Consider the following 22,451-nt stretch of genomic DNA (forward strand, 5'->3'; position numbering starts at 1 on the left):
TGGGTAGGTGTTAGACCCTAAACCCTCCTCTCTCTCCTGACCCCTCAGTGGGTAGGTGTTAGACTCTAAACCCCCCTCTCTCCTGACCCCTCAGTGGGTAGGTGTTAGACTCTAAACCCTCCTCTCTCTCCTGTCCCCTCAGTGGGTAGGTGTTAGACTCTAAACCACCCTCTCTCTCCTGACCCCTCAGTGGGTAGGTGTTAGACTCTAAACCCCCCTCTCTCTTCTGTCCCCTCAGTGGGTAGGTGTTAGACTCTAAACTCCCCTCTCTCTCCTGACCCCTCAGTGGGTAGGTGTTAGACTCTAAACCCCCCTCTCTCCTGACCCCTCAGTGGGTAGGTGTTAGACTCTAAACCCCCCTCTCTCTCCTGACCCCTCAGTGGGTAGGTGTTAGACTCTAAACCCCCCTCTCTCTCCTGACCCCTCAGTGGGTAGGTGTTAGACTCTAAACCCCCCTCTCTCTCCTGTCCCCTCAGTGGGTAGGTGTTAGACCCTAAACCCCCCTCTCTCTCCTGACCCCTCAGTAGGTAGGTGTTAGACTCTAAACCCCCCTCTCTCTCCTGTCCCCTCAGTGGGTAGGTGTTAGATTCTAAACCCCCCTCTCTCTCCTGTCCCCTCAGTGGGTAGGTGTTAGATTCTAAACCCCCCTCTCTCTCCTGTCCCCTCAGTGGGTAGGTGTTAGACTCTAAACCCCCCTCTCTCCTGACCCCTCAGTGGGTAGGTGTTAGACTCTAAACCCCCCTCTCTCCTGACCCCTCAGTGGGTAGGTGTTAGACTCTAAACCCCCCTCTCTCCTGACCCCTCAGTGGGTAGGTGTTAGACTCTAAACCCCCCTCTCTCTCCTGACCCCTCAGTGGGTAGGTGTTAGACTCTAAACCCCCCTCTCTCTCCTGTCCCCTCAGTGGGTAGGTGTTAGACTCTAAACCTCTCTCTCTCCTGTCCCCTCAGTAGGTAGGTGTTAGACTCTAAACCCTCCTCTCTCTCCTGTCCCCTCAGTGGGTAGGTGTTAGACTCTAAACCCCTCTCTCTCCTGTCCCCTCAGTAGGTAGGTGTTAGACTCTAAACCCCCCCTCTCTCTCCTGACCCCTCAGTGGGTAGGTGTTAGACTCTAAACCCCCCTCTCTCCTGACCCCTCAGTGGGTAGGTGTTAGACCCTAAACCCTCCTCTCTCTCCTGACCCCTCAGTGGGTAGGTGTTAGACTCTAAACCCCCCTCTCTCCTGACCCCTCAGTGGGTAGGTGTTAGACTCTAAACCCTCCTCTCTCTCCTGTCCCCTCAGTGGGTAGGTGTTAGACTCTAAACCCCCCTCTCTCTCCTGACCCCTCAGTGGGTAGGTGTTAGACTCTAAACCCCCCTCTCTCTCCTGTCCCCTCAGTGGGTAGGTGTTAGACTCTAAACTCCCCTCTCTCTCCTGACCCCTCAGTGGGTAGGTGTTAGACTCTAAACCCCCCTCTCTCCTGACCCCTCAGTGGGTAGGTGTTAGACTCTAAACCCCCCTCTCTCTCCTGACCCCTCAGTGGGTAGGTGTTAGACTCTAAACCCCCCTCTCTCTCCTGACCCCTCAGTGGGTAGGTGTTAGACTCTAAACCCCCCTCTCTCTCCTGTCCCCTCAGTGGGTAGGTGTTAGACCCTAAACCCCCCTCTCTCTCCTGACCCCTCAGTAGGTAGGTGTTAGACTCTAAACCCCCCTCTCTCTCCTGTCCCCTCAGTGGGTAGGTGTTAGATTCTAAACCCCCCTCTCTCTCCTGTCCCCTCAGTGGGTAGGTGTTAGATTCTAAACCCCCCTCTCTCTCCTGTCCCCTCAGTGGGTAGGTGTTAGACTCTAAACCCCCCTCTCTCCTGACCCCTCAGTGGGTAGGTGTTAGACTCTAAACCCCCCTCTCTCCTGACCCCTCAGTGGGTAGGTGTTAGACTCTAAACCCCCCTCTCTCCTGACCCCTCAGTGGGTAGGTGTTAGACTCTAAACCCCCCTCTCTCTCCTGACCCCTCAGTGGGTAGGTGTTAGACTCTAAACCCCCCTCTCTCTCCTGTCCCCTCAGTGGGTAGGTGTTAGACTCTAAACCTCTCTCTCTCCTGTCCCCTCAGTAGGTAGGTGTTAGACTCTAAACCCTCCTCTCTCTCCTGTCCCCTCAGTGGGTAGGTGTTAGACTCTAAACCCCTCTCTCTCCTGTCCCCTCAGTAGGTAGGTGTTAGACTCTAAACCCCCCTCTCTCTCCTGACCCCTCAGTGGGTAGGTGTTAGACTCTAAACCCTCCTCTCTCTCCTGACCCCTCAGTGGGTAGGTGTTAGACTCTAAACCCCCCTCTCTCTCCTGTCCCCTCAGTGGGTAGGTGTTAGACTCTAAACCCCCCTCTCTCTCCTGTCCCCTCAGTGGGTAGGTGTTAGACTCTAAACCCCCCTCTCTCTCCTGTCCCCTCAGTGGGTAGGTGTTAGACTAAACCCCTCTCTCTCCTGTCCCCTCAGTGGGTAGGTGTTAGACTCTAAACCCCCCTCTCTCTCCTGTCCCCTCAGTGGGTAGGTGTTAGACTCTAAACCCCCCTCTCTCTCCTGTCCCCTCAGTAGGTAGGTGTTAGACTCTAAACCCCCCTCTCTCCAGACCCCTCAGTGGGTAGGTGTTAGACTCTAAACCCCCCTCTCTCCAGACCCCTCAGTGGGTAGGTGTTAGACTCTAAACTCCCCTCTCTCCAGACCCCTCAGTGGGTAGGTGTTAGACTCTAAACCCCCCTCTCTCTCCTGTCCCCTCAGTAGGTAGGTGTTAGACTCTAAACCCCCCTCTCTCCAGACCCCTCAGTGGGTAGGTGTTAGACTCTAAACCCCCCTCTCTCTCCTGTCCCCTCAGTGGGTAGGTGTTAGACTCTAAACCCCCCTCTCTCTCCTGTCCCCTCAGTGGGTAGGTGTTAGACTCTAAACCCCCCTCTCTCTCCTGTCCCCTCAGTGGGTAGGTGTTAGACTCTAAACCCCCCTCTCTCTCCTGTCCCCTCAGTAGGTAGGTGTTAGACTCTAAACCCCCCTCTCTCTCCTGACCCCTCAGTGGGTAGGTGTTAGACTCTAAACCCCCCTCTCTCTCCTGACCCCTCAGTGGGTAGGTGTTAGACTCTAAACCCCCCTCTCTCTCCTGTCCCCTCAGTGGGTAGGTGTTAGACTCAAAACCCCCCTCTCTCTCCAGACCCCTCAGTGGGTAGGTGTTAGACCCTAAACCACCCTCTCTCTCCTGTCCCCTCAGTGGGTAGGTGTTAGACTCTAAACCCTCCTCTCTCTCCTGTCCCCTCAGTGGGTAGGTGTTAGACTCTAAACCCCCCTCTCTCTCCTGACCCCTCAGTGGGTAGGTGTTAGACTCTAAACCCCCCTCTCTCTCCTGACCCCTCAGTGGGTAGGTGTTAGACTCTAAACCCTCCTCTCTCTCCTGTCCCCTCAGTGGGTAGGTGTTAGACTCTAAACCCCCCTCTCTCTCCTGACCCCTCAGTGGGTAGGTGTTAGACTCTAAACCCCCCTCTCTCTCCTGTCCCCTCAGTGGGTAGGTGTTAGACTCTAAACCCCCCTCTCTCTCCTGACCCCTCAGTGGGTAGGTGTTAGACTCTAAACCCCCCTCTCTCTCCTGTCCCCTCAGTGGGTAGGTGTTAGACCCTAAACCCCCCTCTCTCTCCTGACCCCTCAGTAGGTAGGTGTTAGACTCTAAACCCCCCTCTCTCTCCTGTCCCCTCAGTGGGTAGGTGTTAGATTCTAAACCCCCCTCTCTCTCCTGTCCCCTCAGTGGGTAGGTGTTAGATTCTAAACCCCCCTCTCTCTCCTGTCCCCTCAGTGGGTAGGTGTTAGACTCTAAACCCCCCTCTCTCCTGACCCCTCAGTGGGTAGGTGTTAGACTCTAAACCCCCCTCTCTCCTGACCCCTCAGTGGGTAGGTGTTAGACTCTAAACCCCCCTCTCTCCTGACCCCTCAGTGGGTAGGTGTTAGACTCTAAACCCCCCTCTCTCTCCTGACCCCTCAGTGGGTAGGTGTTAGACTCTAAACCCCCCTCTCTCCTGACCCCTCAGTGGGTAGGTGTTAGACTCTAAACCCCCCTCTCTCTCCTGACCCCTCAGTGGGTAGGTGTTAGACTCTAAACCCCCCTCTCTCTCCTGTCCCCTCAGTTGGTAGGTGTTACACTCTAAACACCCCTCTCTCTCCTGTCCCCTCAGTGGGTAGGTGTTAGACTCTAAACCGCCCTCTCTCTCCTGACCCCTCAGTGGGTAGGTGTTAGACTCTAAACCCCCCTCTCTCTCCTGTCCCCTCAGTGGGTAGGTGTTAGACTCTAAACCCCCCTCTCTCTCCTGTCCCCTCAGTTGGTAGGTGTTACACTCTAAACCCCCCTCTCTCCTGACCCCTCAGTGGGTAGGTGTTAGACTCTAAACCCCCCTCTCTCTCCTGACCCCTCAGTGGGTAGGTGTTAGACTCTAAACCCCCCTCTCTCTCCTGTCCCCTCAGTGGGTAGGTGTTAGACTCTAAACCCCCCTCTCTCCTGACCCCTAAGTGGGTAGGTGTTAGACTCTAAACCCCCCCTCTCTCTCCTGACCCCTCAGTGGGTAGGTGTTAGACTCTAAACCCCCCTCTCTCCTGACCCCTCAGTGGGTAGGTGTTAGACCCTAAACCCTCCTCTCTCTCCTGACCCCTCAGTGGGTAGGTGTTAGACTCTAAACCCCCCTCTCTCCTGACCCCTCAGTGGGTAGGTGTTAGACTCTAAACCCTCCTCTCTCTCCTGTCCCCTCAGTGGGTAGGTGTTAGACTCTAAACCACCCTCTCTCTCCTGACCCCTCAGTGGGTAGGTGTTAGACTCTAAACCCCCCTCTCTCTCCTGACCCCTCAGTGGGTAGGTGTTAGACTCTAAACCCCCCTCTCTCTCCTGTCCCCTCAGTGGGTAGGTGTTAGACTCTAAACCTCTCTCTCTCCTGTCCCCTCAGTAGGTAGGTGTTAGACTCTAAACCCTCCTCTCTCTCCTGTCCCCTCAGTGGGTAGGTGTTAGACTCTAAACCCCTCTCTCTCCTGTCCCCTCAGTAGGTAGGTGTTAGACTCTAAACCCCCCTCTCTCTCCTGACCCCTCAGTGGGTAGGTGTTAGACTCTAAACCCTCCTCTCTCTCCTGACCCCTCAGTGGGTAGGTGTTAGACTCTAAACCCCCCTCTCTCTCCTGTCCCCTCAGTGGGTAGGTGTTAGACTCTAAACCCCCCTCTCTCTCCTGTCCCCTCAGTGGGTAGGTGTTAGACTCTAAACCCCCCTCTCTCTCCTGTCCCCTCAGTGGGTAGGTGTTAGACTAAACCCCTCTCTCTCCTGTCCCCTCAGTGGGTAGGTGTTAGACTCTAAACCCCCCTCTCTCTCCTGTCCCCTCAGTGGGTAGGTGTTAGACTCTAAACCCCCCTCTCTCTCCTGTCCCCTCAGTAGGTAGGTGTTAGACTCTAAACCCCCCTCTCTCCAGACCCCTCAGTGGGTAGGTGTTAGACTCTAAACCCCCCTCTCTCCAGACCCCTCAGTGGGTAGGTGTTAGACTCTAAACTCCCCTCTCTCCAGACCCCTCAGTGGGTAGGTGTTAGACTCTAAACCCCCCTCTCTCTCCTGTCCCCTCAGTAGGTAGGTGTTAGACTCTAAACCCCCCTCTCTCCAGACCCCTCAGTGGGTAGGTGTTAGACTCTAAACCCCCCTCTCTCTCCTGTCCCCTCAGTGGGTAGGTGTTAGACTCTAAACCCCCCTCTCTCTCCTGTCCCCTCAGTGGGTAGGTGTTAGACTCTAAACCCCCCTCTCTCTCCTGTCCCCTCAGTGGGTAGGTGTTAGACTCTAAACCCCCCTCTCTCTCCTGTCCCCTCAGTAGGTAGGTGTTAGACTCTAAACCCCCCTCTCTCTCCTGACCCCTCAGTGGGTAGGTGTTAGACTCTAAACCCCCCTCTCTCTCCTGACCCCTCAGTGGGTAGGTGTTAGACTCTAAACCCCCCTCTCTCTCCTGTCCCCTCAGTGGGTAGGTGTTAGACTCAAAACCCCCCTCTCTCTCCAGACCCCTCAGTGGGTAGGTGTTAGACCCTAAACCACCCTCTCTCTCCTGTCCCCTCAGTGGGTAGGTGTTAGACTCTAAACCCTCCTCTCTCTCCTGTCCCCTCAGTGGGTAGGTGTTAGACTCTAAACCCCCCTCTCTCTCCTGACCCCTCAGTGGGTAGGTGTTAGACTCTAAACCCCCCTCTCTCTCCTGACCCCTCAGTGGGTAGGTGTTAGACTCTAAACCCTCCTCTCTCTCCTGTCCCCTCAGTGGGTAGGTGTTAGACTCTAAACCCCCCTCTCTCTCCTGACCCCTCAGTGGGTAGGTGTTAGACTCTAAACCCCCCTCTCTCTCCTGTCCCCTCAGTGGGTAGGTGTTAGACTCTAAACCCCCCTCTCTCTCCTGACCCCTCAGTGGGTAGGTGTTAGACTCTAAACCCCCCTCTCTCTCCTGTCCCCTCAGTGGGTAGGTGTTAGACCCTAAACCCCCCTCTCTCTCCTGACCCCTCAGTAGGTAGGTGTTAGACTCTAAACCCCCCTCTCTCTCCTGTCCCCTCAGTGGGTAGGTGTTAGATTCTAAACCCCCCTCTCTCTCCTGTCCCCTCAGTGGGTAGGTGTTAGATTCTAAACCCCCCTCTCTCTCCTGTCCCCTCAGTGGGTAGGTGTTAGACTCTAAACCCCCCTCTCTCCTGACCCCTCAGTGGGTAGGTGTTAGACTCTAAACCCCCCTCTCTCCTGACCCCTCAGTGGGTAGGTGTTAGACTCTAAACCCCCCTCTCTCCTGACCCCTCAGTGGGTAGGTGTTAGACTCTAAACCCCCCTCTCTCTCCTGACCCCTCAGTGGGTAGGTGTTAGACTCTAAACCCCCCTCTCTCCTGACCCCTCAGTGGGTAGGTGTTAGACTCTAAACCCCCCTCTCTCTCCTGACCCCTCAGTGGGTAGGTGTTAGACTCTAAACCCCCCTCTCTCTCCTGTCCCCTCAGTTGGTAGGTGTTACACTCTAAACACCCCTCTCTCTCCTGTCCCCTCAGTGGGTAGGTGTTAGACTCTAAACCGCCCTCTCTCTCCTGACCCCTCAGTGGGTAGGTGTTAGACTCTAAACCCCCCTCTCTCTCCTGTCCCCTCAGTGGGTAGGTGTTAGACTCTAAACCCCCCTCTCTCTCCTGTCCCCTCAGTTGGTAGGTGTTACACTCTAAACCCCCCTCTCTCCTGACCCCTCAGTGGGTAGGTGTTAGACTCTAAACCCCCCTCTCTCTCCTGACCCCTCAGTGGGTAGGTGTTAGACTCTAAACCCCCCTCTCTCTCCTGTCCCCTCAGTGGGTAGGTGTTAGACTCTAAACCCCCCTCTCTCCTGACCCCTAAGTGGGTAGGTGTTAGACTCTAAACCCCCCCTCTCTCTCCTGACCCCTCAGTGGGTAGGTGTTAGACTCTAAACCCCCCTCTCTCCTGACCCCTCAGTGGGTAGGTGTTAGACCCTAAACCCTCCTCTCTCTCCTGACCCCTCAGTGGGTAGGTGTTAGACTCTAAACCCCCCTCTCTCCTGACCCCTCAGTGGGTAGGTGTTAGACTCTAAACCCTCCTCTCTCTCCTGTCCCCTCAGTGGGTAGGTGTTAGACTCTAAACCACCCTCTCTCTCCTGACCCCTCAGTGGGTAGGTGTTAGACTCTAAACCCCCCTCTCTCTTCTGTCCCCTCAGTGGGTAGGTGTTAGACTCTAAACTCCCCTCTCTCTCCTGACCCCTCAGTGGGTAGGTGTTAGACTCTAAACCCCCCTCTCTCCTGACCCCTCAGTGGGTAGGTGTTAGACTCTAAACCCCCCTCTCTCTCCTGACCCCTCAGTGGGTAGGTGTTAGACTCTAAACCCCCCTCTCTCTCCTGACCCCTCAGTGGGTAGGTGTTAGACTCTAAACCCCCCTCTCTCTCCTGTCCCCTCAGTGGGTAGGTGTTAGACCCTAAACCCCCCTCTCTCTCCTGACCCCTCAGTAGGTAGGTGTTAGACTCTAAACCCCCCTCTCTCTCCTGTCCCCTCAGTGGGTAGGTGTTAGATTCTAAACCCCCCTCTCTCTCCTGTCCCCTCAGTGGGTAGGTGTTAGATTCTAAACCCCCCTCTCTCTCCTGTCCCCTCAGTGGGTAGGTGTTAGACTCTAAACCCCCCTCTCTCCTGACCCCTCAGTGGGTAGGTGTTAGACTCTAAACCCCCCTCTCTCCTGACCCCTCAGTGGGTAGGTGTTAGACTCTAAACCCCCCTCTCTCCTGACCCCTCAGTGGGTAGGTGTTAGACTCTAAACCCCCCTCTCTCTCCTGACCCCTCAGTGGGTAGGTGTTAGACTCTAAACCCCCCTCTCTCTCCTGTCCCCTCAGTGGGTAGGTGTTAGACTCTAAACCTCTCTCTCTCCTGTCCCCTCAGTAGGTAGGTGTTAGACTCTAAACCCTCCTCTCTCTCCTGTCCCCTCAGTGGGTAGGTGTTAGACTCTAAACCCCTCTCTCTCCTGTCCCCTCAGTAGGTAGGTGTTAGACTCTAAACCCCCCCTCTCTCTCCTGACCCCTCAGTGGGTAGGTGTTAGACTCTAAACCCCCCTCTCTCCTGACCCCTCAGTGGGTAGGTGTTAGACCCTAAACCCTCCTCTCTCTCCTGACCCCTCAGTGGGTAGGTGTTAGACTCTAAACCCCCCTCTCTCCTGACCCCTCAGTGGGTAGGTGTTAGACTCTAAACCCTCCTCTCTCTCCTGTCCCCTCAGTGGGTAGGTGTTAGACTCTAAACCCCCCTCTCTCTCCTGACCCCTCAGTGGGTAGGTGTTAGACTCTAAACCCCCCTCTCTCTCCTGTCCCCTCAGTGGGTAGGTGTTAGACTCTAAACTCCCCTCTCTCTCCTGACCCCTCAGTGGGTAGGTGTTAGACTCTAAACCCCCCTCTCTCCTGACCCCTCAGTGGGTAGGTGTTAGACTCTAAACCCCCCTCTCTCTCCTGACCCCTCAGTGGGTAGGTGTTAGACTCTAAACCCCCCTCTCTCTCCTGACCCCTCAGTGGGTAGGTGTTAGACTCTAAACCCCCCTCTCTCTCCTGTCCCCTCAGTGGGTAGGTGTTAGACCCTAAACCCCCCTCTCTCTCCTGACCCCTCAGTAGGTAGGTGTTAGACTCTAAACCCCCCTCTCTCTCCTGTCCCCTCAGTGGGTAGGTGTTAGATTCTAAACCCCCCTCTCTCTCCTGTCCCCTCAGTGGGTAGGTGTTAGATTCTAAACCCCCCTCTCTCTCCTGTCCCCTCAGTGGGTAGGTGTTAGACTCTAAACCCCCCTCTCTCCTGACCCCTCAGTGGGTAGGTGTTAGACTCTAAACCCCCCTCTCTCCTGACCCCTCAGTGGGTAGGTGTTAGACTCTAAACCCCCCTCTCTCCTGACCCCTCAGTGGGTAGGTGTTAGACTCTAAACCCCCCTCTCTCTCCTGACCCCTCAGTGGGTAGGTGTTAGACTCTAAACCCCCCTCTCTCTCCTGTCCCCTCAGTGGGTAGGTGTTAGACTCTAAACCTCTCTCTCTCCTGTCCCCTCAGTAGGTAGGTGTTAGACTCTAAACCCTCCTCTCTCTCCTGTCCCCTCAGTGGGTAGGTGTTAGACTCTAAACCCCTCTCTCTCCTGTCCCCTCAGTAGGTAGGTGTTAGACTCTAAACCCTCCTCTCTCTCCTGACCCCTCAGTGGGTAGGTGTTAGACTCTAAACCCCCCTCTCTCTCCTGTCCCCTCAGTGGGTAGGTGTTAGACTCTAAACCCCCCTCTCTCTCCTGTCCCCTCAGTGGGTAGGTGTTAGACTCTAAACCCCCCTCTCTCTCCTGTCCCCTCAGTGGGTAGGTGTTAGACTAAACCCCTCTCTCTCCTGTCCCCTCAGTGGGTAGGTGTTAGACTCTAAACCCCCCTCTCTCTCCTGTCCCCTCAGTGGGTAGGTGTTAGACTCTAAACCCCCCTCTCTCTCCTGTCCCCTCAGTAGGTAGGTGTTAGACTCTAAACCCCCCTCTCTCCAGACCCCTCAGTGGGTAGGTGTTAGACTCTAAACCCCCCTCTCTCCAGACCCCTCAGTGGGTAGGTGTTAGACTCTAAACTCCCCTCTCTCCAGACCCCTCAGTGGGTAGGTGTTAGACTCTAAACCCCCCTCTCTCTCCTGTCCCCTCAGTAGGTAGGTGTTAGACTCTAAACCCCCCTCTCTCCAGACCCCTCAGTGGGTAGGTGTTAGACTCTAAACCCCCCTCTCTCTCCTGTCCCCTCAGTGGGTAGGTGTTAGACTCTAAACCCCCCTCTCTCTCCTGTCCCCTCAGTGGGTAGGTGTTAGACTCTAAACCCCCCTCTCTCTCCTGTCCCCTCAGTGGGTAGGTGTTAGACTCTAAACCCCCCTCTCTCTCCTGTCCCCTCAGTAGGTAGGTGTTAGACTCTAAACCCCCCTCTCTCTCCTGACCCCTCAGTGGGTAGGTGTTAGACTCTAAACCCCCCTCTCTCTCCTGACCCCTCAGTAGGTAGGTGTTAGACTCTAAACCCCCCTCTCTCTCCTGTCCCCTCAGTGGGTAGGTGTTAGACTCTAAACCCTCCTCTCTCTCCTGACCCCTCAGTAGGTAGGTGTTAGACTCTAAACCCTCCTCTCTCTCCTGACCCCTCAGTAGGTAGGTGTTAGACTCTAAACCCTCCTCTCTCTCCTGACCCCTCAGTGGGTAGGTGTTAGACTCTAAACCCTCCTCTCTCTCCTGTCCCCTCAGTGGGTAGGTGCTAGAGTCTCTGGCCTCCAGGGGGACCACAGTTACAGCCACACTCAGCCACAGACCCAAACAATGTCAGCTATGCAGTAAACAGAGAAACACCACTGACTGAACAGTCCCGCTGTGAATGACGCCCGACACACACACGATAAGCACAATAACAGACGTACACACACACACACACACACACACACACACACACACACACACACACTCTCTCTCCCTACATACAGAACATACTGTGCATACATTCATAAAGATCACTTACATACATGTGCATACTACTGTAAATAAACTAAGATAAACTGGACTGTTTTATCTCCATCTCTTCATTCAAAGACTCAATCATGGACAGTCTTACGGACAGTTGTGGCTGCTTTGCGTCATGTATTGTTGTCTCTACCTTCTTAATATTTGTACCATGTTTTGTGCTGCTGCCATGTTGTGCTGCTACCATGTTGTGCTGCTACCATGTTGTGCTGCTACCATGTTGTGCTGCTACCATGTTGTGCTGCTACCATGTTGTGCTGCTACCATGTTGTGCTGCTACCATGTTGTGCTGCTACCATGTTGTGCTGCTACCATGTTGTGCTGCTACCATGTTGTGCTGCTACCATGTTGTGCTGCTACCATGTTGTGCTGCTACCATGTTGTGCTGCTACCATGTTGTGCTGCTGCCATGTTGTGCTCCTACCATGTTGTGCTGCTACCATGTTGTGTTTCTACCATGTTATGCTGCTACCATGTTGTGTTTCTACCATGTTATGCTGCTACCATGTTGTGTTGCTACCATGTTATGCTGCTACCATGTTATGCTGCTACCATGCTGTGTTGCTACCATGTTATGCTGCTACCATGCTGTGTTGCTACCATGTTATGCTGCTACCATGTTATTCTGCTACCATGTTGTGCTGCTACCATGCTGTGATTCTACCATGTTATGCTTCTACCATGTTGTGTTGTCATGTGTTGCTTAATCCCAGCCCCCATCCCCAAAGGTGGCATTTTGCCTTTTGGTAGACCTGTGACCCACAACAGTCCACACACAACCTGTGACCCACAACAATCCACACACAACCCGTGACCCACAACAATCCACACACCACCCGTGACCCACAACAATCCACACACCACCCGTGACCCACAACAATCCACACACAACCTGTGACCCACAACAATCCACACACAACGTGTGACCCACAACAATCCACACACAACGTGTGACCCACAACAATCCACACACCACCCGTGACCCACAACAATCCACACACCACCCGTGACCCACAACAATCCACACACCACCCGTGACCCACAACAATCCACACACCACCCGTGACCCACAACAATCCACACACCACCCGTGACCCACAACAATCCACACACCACCCGTGACCCACAACAATCCACACACAACCTGTGACCCACAACAATCCACACACAACCCGTGACCCACAACAATCCACACACCACCCGTGACCCACAACAATCCACACACAACCCGTGACCCACAACAATCCACACACCACCCGTGACCCACAACAATCCACACACAACCCGTGACCCACAACAATCCACACACAACCCGTGACCCACAACAATCCACACACAACCCGTGACCCACAACAATCCACACACAACCCGTGACCCACAACAATCCACACACAACCCGTGACCCACAACAATCCACACACCACCCGTGACCCACAACAATCCACACACCACCCGTGACCTATTCCTTATTCCCCAGGCTACGCACATCATCGCACATCATCGCTGACACCAATTGCCCCCAGTATAAACAAACAATACAAATCACAGTACAAAGGTAGATGGAGACTTTGTGGTGCCAGGCCTTTTCACTGAGATGAAAGTCGTCTTCCAACACCTGATAAGACCCGGGACTGTGACAGGAGAGGGTATAGACCAGGGCACGTAATCTTAATGTTCACAGGTGACTGTTGACACAAATCTGTAGTATCTTCAATGGGGTGAAACAAACAGAGACATCTCAGGAAGGAAAGAGAAGGGGAAATGTCAATGAGAACTGTACTGTACATAACTGTTCCCATTGTAACGGGCTTAAACAAACACATAGGGACCTCCTCAAGCGGTTCAGATGTCTTGGCATAACGGTTAAGGTGTTGGCTTGTGTCACGAATCCCGTCGAAGATGGTGCCTCTTCCTGTTCGGGCGGCGCTCGGCGGTCGTTGTCACCGGCCTACTAGCTGCCATCGATTCCCTTCTTTTTGTTTCTGTTAGTTTGTGCTGATTGGGTGCACCTGTTTTGAGTTTAGTTTTGTGGGTAGGCTATTTAAGGACAGTAGGCCCGCTGGCTGTTGTGCGGGCTTGTTTTTCTGTTCGTTGGTGTTGGAATTTAGGTGGATGCTATTTTTCCGGACAGTTTAGTCCTGTGTGTTTGGACTGGTATTTTTCATGCGCCTGTGTGTTGGGCATGACCGTTTTCACTGTCGTCAGGAATAAAGATCCACCACGTTCTGAACTAACCTGCTCTCTGCGCTTGACTCCTCCACCCAGTACTCCTAGAGGTTCTGACAGCTTGACATTTGCTGGATCTTGGTTCGAGTCTTGATCGGACTACCCCCCCCCCCCAAAAAAAATAATTGCCACACTATGATGCATAGCTACATAATAACGTAAACTGTGGTGTATTCATGGGTTTCACGTTTTTTCACAATATTGTTTTGGACTGATGCCCAACTGAGCATTCTACTCAATGCATTGTCAATGAGCACTGAGGAAGATGTCTTACAGCCTTTTCCCCATTTTAAAGCTATTCGAAGAAAGAAGTCTCAATATTTTTCATGGGCCAATTTGAGGGCTTTGTTTCTCCTCCTGTTCCCACCACTGCTCTGTCCTGTGTATAAATGCATTGGTTTCTTCTCACATCGTTATAAACCTCGGAAAACAAAAATCTCCAGCCACAGCATTCTTGACTAAAAACCTCATATTAAATGTGAACTTCTGACACTGTTAAAACGGTCTTCCTAAGAGGATATGTCCTAGAACATGAAGGCCGCCATTTTAGTTGCTGGTTTTAGATCCATAATGGGGACACAGACACACAGTTTAGATTTCTGTTCCTAGAACACTTTGAAGTTAGCCTGGTCCCAGATCTATTTGTACTAACACCTATAATGTATGGTGACACTGACCATTGTTGGCAAGCACAAACAGATCTGGGACCAGGCTACATACGTTGCTACAGTAAGACAAAGGGTTGGGAATTGGGCTCTCAGACAAGCTTTGTGGAGAATGTTGTAGAAGACGGAAAGCTGTCATTAACATATGAGTCCAGAAGATTCCTGGTTTCTCAGCTGTTCCTGGACTGATTCCTCTGATAAGATCAGATGTTTCTCTCTCTTCCTTTCCTTAAAGAGACAATCAGCAGTTGAAACAGTATAACAAAGCAACACAGGAACCGCTACTGGTTCACTATAAAGCTGAGGGATGAAACTGGAGAAATGGAACCACTCTCAAATTCATAGACCACTATGGATGGACTGACCATCCATGAGATCAAAATGATCGTTTTAACCATGTTTAGAGGATTTTTAGTGTTTGTTTACATTTACTTTGTTTACAAACAATGGAGTAAAACAAGCTTATATTTTGGATTCTGATGAGGTACGACTGTTGAACTAAGCTCATGAGCCATTTATAAGTTATATTCTTCAAGAACCAATGGGTACATAGTCCAAAAATAGATGTAGCTACTGCAGATTGACCCTTTAGCTGTGGTGGTGGTGGTGGTGTGTGCATTTTATTCCTGATTCACTCTGAAGTGCTCCTTACAAAGTGCTGTGGACTGGAATGAATGAATGAACGGTTCCATTAACAAAGCAACCCACTTCTCCATCCAGGTGATTGTTTTCTCTTCACTCACGGCACCCTAGTAGGTAGAACAGAAGGTCATGTGTTGGTTTTGCTCTGTAGTCAGTGTACTAGTTACAGGCATGACTACAGATGCATCCCAAATGACCCCCTTCCCCATTTGGTGCACTACTTTCAACCCGTAGGGCTCTGGTCAAAAGTTGTGCACTAGATAGGGAATAGGGTGCCTTTTGGGACGTACTCTACAACTGGAGTGTGACTTTCTCTGTTCTGTTGTCAGGAAAAGGGATATTTTCTTCCTCCAGTTTGGCCATGCTGACTATGTGGTATTTCCAGTACATAACTCCATTCCTTGTCTTCTATTTGGACTTGGTTTAGAAACCCAAGCCAACGTGTTGGACTCCAACCGCCCCTACCCAGCCACTGTCTTTCTCTTCTCCCAACTTCCTGTGTCTGTCCCTCTCTCACACACGCACTCTTTCTCTCCCTCCATCCAGTTTGATTCCCTGTGGTTCTGTAGTGTTCTCTGTGTTCTAATGTCTCTGTTCTGTGTGTTCTAATGCCTCTGTTCTGTGTTCTAATGTCTCGGTTCTTAGTTCTAATGTCTCTGTTCTGTGCGTTCTAATGCCTCTGTTCTGTGTTCTAATGCCTCTGTTCTGTGTTCTAATGCCTCTGTTCTGTGTTCTAATGTCTCAGTTCTTTGTTCTAATGTCTCTGTTCTGTGTTCTAATGTCTCGGTTCTTTGTTCTAATGTCTCTGTTCTGTGCGTTCTAATGCCTCTGTTCTGTGTTCTAATGCCTCCGTTCTGTGTTCTAATGTCTGTGTTCTGTGTTCTAATGTCTCGGTTCTTTGTTCTAATGTCTCTGTTCAGTGTTCTAATGCATCTGTTCTGTGTTCTAATGCCTCTGTTCTGTGTTCTAATGTCTATGTTCTGTGTTCTAATGTCTCGGTTCTTTGTGTTCTAGAGAATTTTGACCATTTGGATCATTCTGCTATCTCTTCATCATTTTCAGGCCTTTGCTTTTGACATGGACTCTGCCTGTTCATGGACTCTGCCTGTTCATGGACTCTGCCTGTTCATGGACTCTGCCTGTTCATGGACTCTGCCTGTTCATGGACTCTGCCTGTTCATGGACTCTGCCTGTTCATGGACTCTGCCTGTTCATGGACTCTGCCTGTTCATGGACTCTGCCTGTTCATGGACTCTGCCTGTTCATGGACTCTGCCTGTTCATGGACTCTGCCTGTTCATGGACTCTGCCTGTTCATGTATGTGGATGATGATGCCCTCTTGGTTTTACATTAAAACGAGAAGACTGTTGAAAAGACCGTAAGCAGCCAGCTGACTAAAGTCAGTAAGTGGTTATCCAACAACAAACTGTCTCTGCAGAATGTATCCTGTTTGGTTCCAAACACAACGTGAGAAACTCTTCCAACTTCTCAGTCAAGTGTAAAGAAGTAGTTGTGAAGGTGAAATGCCCTGTTCCGTACTTGGGATGTGAACTGAGCCGACACAAGACGGGTGAACTCATGGCTCTGACGGTCATTGGGAAGGTTCACTCCAGTTCCTGACAAAAGTAGCCAAGTTCCTGGATACAGAGACTATGAGGACCCTGGCAACATCTCTGATACAGTGCCACTATGATTATGCTTGGCTCAGTGGCATAACCAAAAACCTGAAGGACAAACTTCAAAACGGCCCAAAACAAACTAATGAGATTTATACTCAAGATCAGCCCTAGGATGCTCATTGGTCCGAACCATTTCAGGGAACTGAACAGGCTTCCAGTTGATCTCTGGGTGGTGCAGATCAAACTGTTGATGGTTTATACATGACCTTGCCCACAAGTTACCTGTCTGGTTGTCTTCATTTCATTAGAGACTCTCGTAGCCATCACACCAGAGCCAGAGTTGCCAATATCAGACCGCTGTGCTACAGGAGCCTGGATGTAAAAAATCTCTTTCCTTAACAATGATGCAGAGGAATGGAATTGTGTACCAAACCATATCAAATCTATCCCATCCATACCAAACCATATCAAATCCATACCAAACCATATAAAATCTATCCCATCCACACCAAACCATATCAAATCTATCCCATCCATACCAAACCATATTGTCACGATCGTGTGGCGGATTGATGGACCAAAATGCAGCAGTTGGAAAATAAGCCATCTTCTTTTATTATAACACGAAGATGAACACGACACAAAAAACACTTTAACAAAACAACAAAATAACAAAACGACCGTGAAGCTACAAACGTTGTGCACTTACACACACTGGCTACAAACGTTCTTACATAGACAATTACCCACAATCAATGAGAGCCTATGGCTACCCTAAATAAGGCTCCCAATCAGAGACAACCGAAATCAGCTGTCTCTAATTGGGAACTCATTCAGGCAACCATAGACTCTCCTAGATAACTAACCAACATAGACAACTCTAGACATATACACTCAACACAAAACCATCTACTACACCCCATAACCCCTTTACCAAATAAACACCCAAAACCAACAAAACATAAACATTCCCCATGTCACACCCTGACCTAACTAAAATAATAAAGAAAACAAAGAATAATAAGGCCAGGGCGTGACATAACCCCCCCCTTGAGGCGCGAACTCCGGGCGCACCATACACAGTCTAGGGGAGGGTCTGGGTGGGCTCCCCTCCACGGTGGCGGCTCCGGCTCTGGTCGTAGTCCCCACGTCACCACAGTACCTAACCACCTCCTAGGCCTCCTCCAAACGATCCCCCTCCACATTAACCCCATTGTATTAAGGGGCAGTTCCGGACTAAGGGACAGCTCCGGACTAAGGTCCAGTACCAGGGTAAGGGGCAGTACCAGGATCAGGGGCAGTACCAGGGTAAGGGGCAGTACCAGGGTAAGGGGCAGCACCAGGGTAAGGGGCAGCACCAGGGTAAGGGGCAGCTCCGGACTGAAGAATGGCAGCTCCGGACTGAGGGACTGCAGCTCCGGACTGAAGGACTGCAGCTCCGGACTGAGGGATGGCCCATGGCTGGCTGACGGATCTGGCTGCTCATGGCTAGCTGACGGATCTGGCTGCTCATGGCTAGCTGACGGATCTGGCTGCTCATGGCTAGCTGACGGATCTGGCTGCTCATGGCTAGCTGACGGATCTGGCTGCTCATGGCTAGCTGACGGATCTGGCTGCTCATGGCTGGCTGACGGATCTGGCTGCTCATGGCTGGCTGACGGATCTGGCTGCTCATGGCTAGCTGACGGATCTGGCTGCTCATGGCTGGCTGACTGATCTGGCTGCTCCTGTCTGGTTGGCGGCTCTGGCAGATCCTGTCTGGTTGGCGGCTCTGGCAGATCCTGTCTGGTTGGCGGCTCTGGCAGATCCTGTCTGACGGACGGCTCTAGCGGCTCCTGTCTGGCTGGCGGCTCAGTGGGCTCATGGCAGACGGGCGGCTTTGCAGGCTCATGGCAGACGGGCGGCTTTGCAGGCTCATTGCAGACGGATGGCTCAGATGGCGCTGGGGAGACGGATGGCTCAGATGGCGCTGGGGAGACGGATGGCTCAGATGGCGCTGGGGAGACGGGCAGTTCAGTCATTGCTGTGCAGACGGCAGACTCCTGCCGGCTGAGGCGCACTGTAGGCCTGGTGCGTGGTGCCGGGACTGGTGGCACCGGGCTGGGGACACGCATCTCAGGGCTAGTGCGGGGAGCAGGAACAGGGCATACTGGACCCTGGGGACGCACATTAGGCCTAGTGCGTGGGGCCGGAACTGGTGGTACCGGACTGGGGACACGCATCTCAGGGCTAATGCGGGGAGCAGCAACAGGATGCACAGGACTCTGGAGACGCACAAGAGGCTTAGTGCGTGGTGCCGGAATTGGTGATACCGGGCTGGAGACACGCACCATAGGACGAGTGCGTGGAGGAGGAACAGGGCTCTGGAGACACACTGGAAGCCTGTTACGTGGTGTAGGCACTGGTGGCACTGAACTGGGGCGGGGAGGTGGCGCCGGAAATACCGGACCGTGCAGGCGTATTGGCTCCCTTGAGCATTGAGCCTGACCAACCTTACCTGGTTGAATGCTCCCCGTTGCCCGACCAGTGCGGGGAGGTGGAATAACCCGCACCGGGCTATGTAGGCGAACCGGGGACACCATGCGTAAGGCTGGTGCCATGTAAACCGGCCCGAGGAGACGCACTGGTGGCCAGATATGTAGGGCCGGCTTCATGACATCCGGCTCAATACTCAATCTAGCCCTGCCAGTGCGGGGAGGTGGAATAACCCGCACCGGGCTATGCACACGTACAGGAGACACCGTGCGCTCTACTGCGTAACACGGTGTCTGCCCGTACTCTCGCTCTCCACGGTAATTTTTTGGGTTTTCCCACAGGCTTCCTACCTCTTCGTCGTGCTGCCTCCATTCGCCGGTATCCCTCCTCGCACTGCGCCAGAGAATCCCACGTAGTGTAACCCAGATCCTTTGTAGGTTCCTTTTCCTGCCTCCGAGCTAGCTCCTCATATCGCCGCCTCTCTGCTTTCGCTGCCTCCAGCTCAGCTTTGGGGCGGTTATATTCTCCTGGTACCTCCCGGTCTAAAATTTCCTCCCATGTCCATAAATCCTTGTATTGCTCCTGTTGCCGCTGGTCATGCCGCTTGGTCCTATGGTGGGTAATTCTGTCTCCTGTGTCAGTATGTTTGTTCGTACCACACTGGACTGTAGCGTTTGTTTGTTTCGTTTTCGTTTCGATGTCGTCTGTTTCCTGTACGTAAGTTTATGTTTAGTTATGTAAGTTTATGTTCAGGTTTCGTCAACGTCGTTTTGTTATTTTGTAGTTTGAAAGTGTTTTGTTTCGTTTCGTGTTTGCCATCATCGTTGTTTAATAAAGATGGCTTATTTCCCAAAGCCTGCGTTTTGGTCTGAGGATCCTTCTCTCCTCACCTCATCCGAGGATGAGGAGAGCGTCAATCGTTACACATATCAAATCTATCCCATCCATACCAAACCATTTAAAATCTATCCCATCCACACCAAACCATTTAAAATCTATCCCATCCACACCAAACCATTTAAAATCTATCCCATCCACACCAAACCATTTAAAATCTATCCCATCCACACCAAACCATATAAAATCAATCCCATCCACACCAAACCATTTAAAATCTATCCCATCCACACCAAACCATTTCAAATCTATCCCATCCACACCAAACCATTTAAAATCTATCCCATCCATACCAAACCATATCAAATCCGTACCTTAAGAAATGGTTTATAGGCTAAATGCTTTAAAACTGCACAGCCTAAAAGAAAGTATAATTGTTTCAATGAACTTACTGTTACTTGGTAATCTATTTTATTCCTTTAACTGTTTCCTCCCTGTTGATGAAATGTATTTGAGATGTATTTTGTTTGAGATGTGTATATTTCCCCAATGGAAATACGTTTTAAAACGCTTTTAAAACGTCATCCTCAATGAATTTAATGCCATTGTACTGTAGCCACGTGTGTGGTTGTATTGTGTTTAAAATGGTCAAATAAATCAACAAAAATAACAACAGGGTCTCAATCTCCTCTCCGTGTGCAGCAGGACATGGTGCTAAAGCCAATAGGATGAAACAGCTGCCAGTGGGGCTTTCATGCAAGGAAGAAAAACAACACGGTATTTTAAATGGTTAGGCTAAAATAGAAAGTGTGTGTGAGTGAGTGTGTGTGAGAGAGGGTTTGTGTGTGTGAGAGAGAGTTTGTGTGTGTGAGAGAGAGTTTGTGTGTGTGTGAGAGAGAGAGTTTGTGTGTGTGTGAGAGAGAGAGTTTGTGTGTGTGTGAGAGAGAGAGTTTGTGTGTGTGTGAGAGAGAGAGTTTGTGTGTGTGTGAGAGAGAGAGTTTGTGTGTGAGAGAGAGTTTGTGTGTGTGTGAGAGAGAGTTTGTGTGTGTGTGAGAGAGAGAGAGTTTGTGTGTGAGAGAGAGAGAGTTTGTGTGTGAGAGAGAGAGTTTGTGTGTGTGTGTGAGAGAGAGTTTGTGTGTGTGAGAGAGAGAGAGTTTGTGTGTGTGTGAGAGAGAGAGTTTGTGTGTGTGTGAGAGAGAGAGTTTGTGTGTGTGTGAGAGAGAGAGTTTGTGTGTGTGTGAGAGAGAGAGTTTGTGTGTGTGTGAGAGAGAGAGTTTGTGTGTGTGTGAGAGAGAGAGTTTGTGTGTGTGTGAGAGAGAGAGTTTGTGTGTGAGAGAGAGTTTGTGTGTGTGTGAGAGAGAGTTTGTGTGTGTGTGAGAGAGAGAGAGTTTGTGTGTGAGAGAGAGAGAGTTTGTGTGTGAGAGAGAGAGTTTGTGTGTGTGTGTGAGAGAGAGTTTGTGTGTGTGAGAGAGAGAGAGTTTGTGTGTGTGTGAGAGAGAGAGTTTGTGTGTGTGTGAGAGAGAGAGTTTGTGTGTGTGTGAGAGAGAGAGTTTGTGTGTGTGTGAGAGAGAGAGTTTGTGTGTGTGTGAGAGAGAGAGTTTGTGTGTGTGTGAGAGAGAGAGTTTGTGTGTGTGTGAGAGAGAGAGTTTGTGTGTGAGAGAGAGTTTGTGTGTGTGTGAGAGAGAGTTTGTGTGTGTGTGAGAGAGAGAGAGTTTGTGTGTGAGAGAGAGAGAGTTTGTGTGTGAGAGAGAGAGTTTGTGTGTGTGTGTGAGAGAGAGTTTGTGTGTGTGAGAGAGAGAGAGTTTGTGTGTGTGTGAGAGAGAGAGTTTGTGTGTGTGTGAGAGAGAGAGTTTGTGTGTGTGTGAGAGAGAGAGTTTGTGTGTGTGTGAGAGAGAGAGTTTGTGTGTGTGTGAGAGAGAGAGTTTGTGTGTGTGTGAGAGAGAGAGTTTGTGTGTGTGTGAGAGAGAGAGTTTGTGTGTGAGAGAGAGTTTGTGTGTGTGTGAGAGAGAGTTTGTGTGTGTGTGAGAGAGAGAGAGTTTGTGTGTGAGAGAGAGAGAGTTTGTGTGTGAGAGAGAGAGTTTGTGTGTGTGTGTGAGAGAGAGTTTGTGTGTGTGAGAGAGAGAGAGTTTGTGTGTGTGTGAGAGAGAGAGTTTGTGTGTGTGTGAGAGAGAGAGTTTGTGTGTGTGTGAGAGAGAGAGTTTGTGTGAGAGAGAGAGTTTGTGTGTGTGTGAGAGAGAGATTGTGTGTGTGAGAGAGAGAGAGTTTGTGTGTGTGAGAGAGAGAGAGTTTGTGTGTGTGAGGGGTGTGGTAGACATCTGACCTCTAAAAGTCGACTGTCTATCAGACAGTCAGATGAATAACTGTAAAGGCTCCGAGTCCAACCTGTGTACCTGATTCGCTCGGACAACTGAATATCCCTTTGCTAGCTACTTGTTATTTAAATTCTAAGTTTAAAATGACCCATGTTTAATTCAAGACAATTAAGGACAACATACATATATTCTGAAACATACAACACCTACAAGTATTATCCACCTTGTGATGTATTATAGTACAAGCAAGCAGCAGAGAACGGGAAGAAACAGCCATGTCCAACTTTCCCTTACCTTTTACCAGCTCTGCCCCGACTTGTTCAGAGTGTTCTACTGTAGCCTGATGTCAGAGTGTCCACTCCAGTCTGACTTCCAGTACTTCTCCAGTCGCTTCTCTCAGCCCAGCTTGTCTGAGTCTGTCTCCTAGAGGGAGGTACCAACAGGGAGAATGGGATGCCGGAGCTGCTTGGCAAATTTAGAATCCTCTCATAGCACAGGCTGTACTGTTGTTGTGGGGATGGGTTTCAGAGCATGCCATTCTCCCACCGTCCAAATAGACTGCGGGTGGGGGCCCACACTGAACAGCCACACCCACGTTATTCGATATCGACCAATAGGAGCTTGCAGGTGGGGTCCTTTACTCAAAGCAGTGGACAGCAGCTCACTCGAGACCCGTGCTGCTG

At 51.3% G+C, this 22,451-nt stretch overlaps 1 protein-coding gene across 1 annotated transcript in view; it reads right to left on the reverse strand.

Annotated features, from left to right (window-relative positions):
• Positions 1-22,451, reverse strand: part of LOC129823728 (KN motif and ankyrin repeat domain-containing protein 2-like) — a 44,351-nt gene extending 21,900 nt beyond the window's left edge. Inside the window, exon 1 of the mRNA XM_055882679.1 lies at positions 22,063-22,451. The gene's annotated coding sequence lies outside the window, so the exon portion shown is untranslated. The remainder of the gene's footprint in view (positions 1-22,062) is intronic.

The sequence above is a fragment of the Salvelinus fontinalis genome, chromosome 26 (genome assembly GCF_029448725.1).
Source record: "Salvelinus fontinalis isolate EN_2023a chromosome 26, ASM2944872v1, whole genome shotgun sequence".
Classification (NCBI taxonomy): domain Eukaryota; kingdom Metazoa; phylum Chordata; class Actinopteri; order Salmoniformes; family Salmonidae; genus Salvelinus; species Salvelinus fontinalis.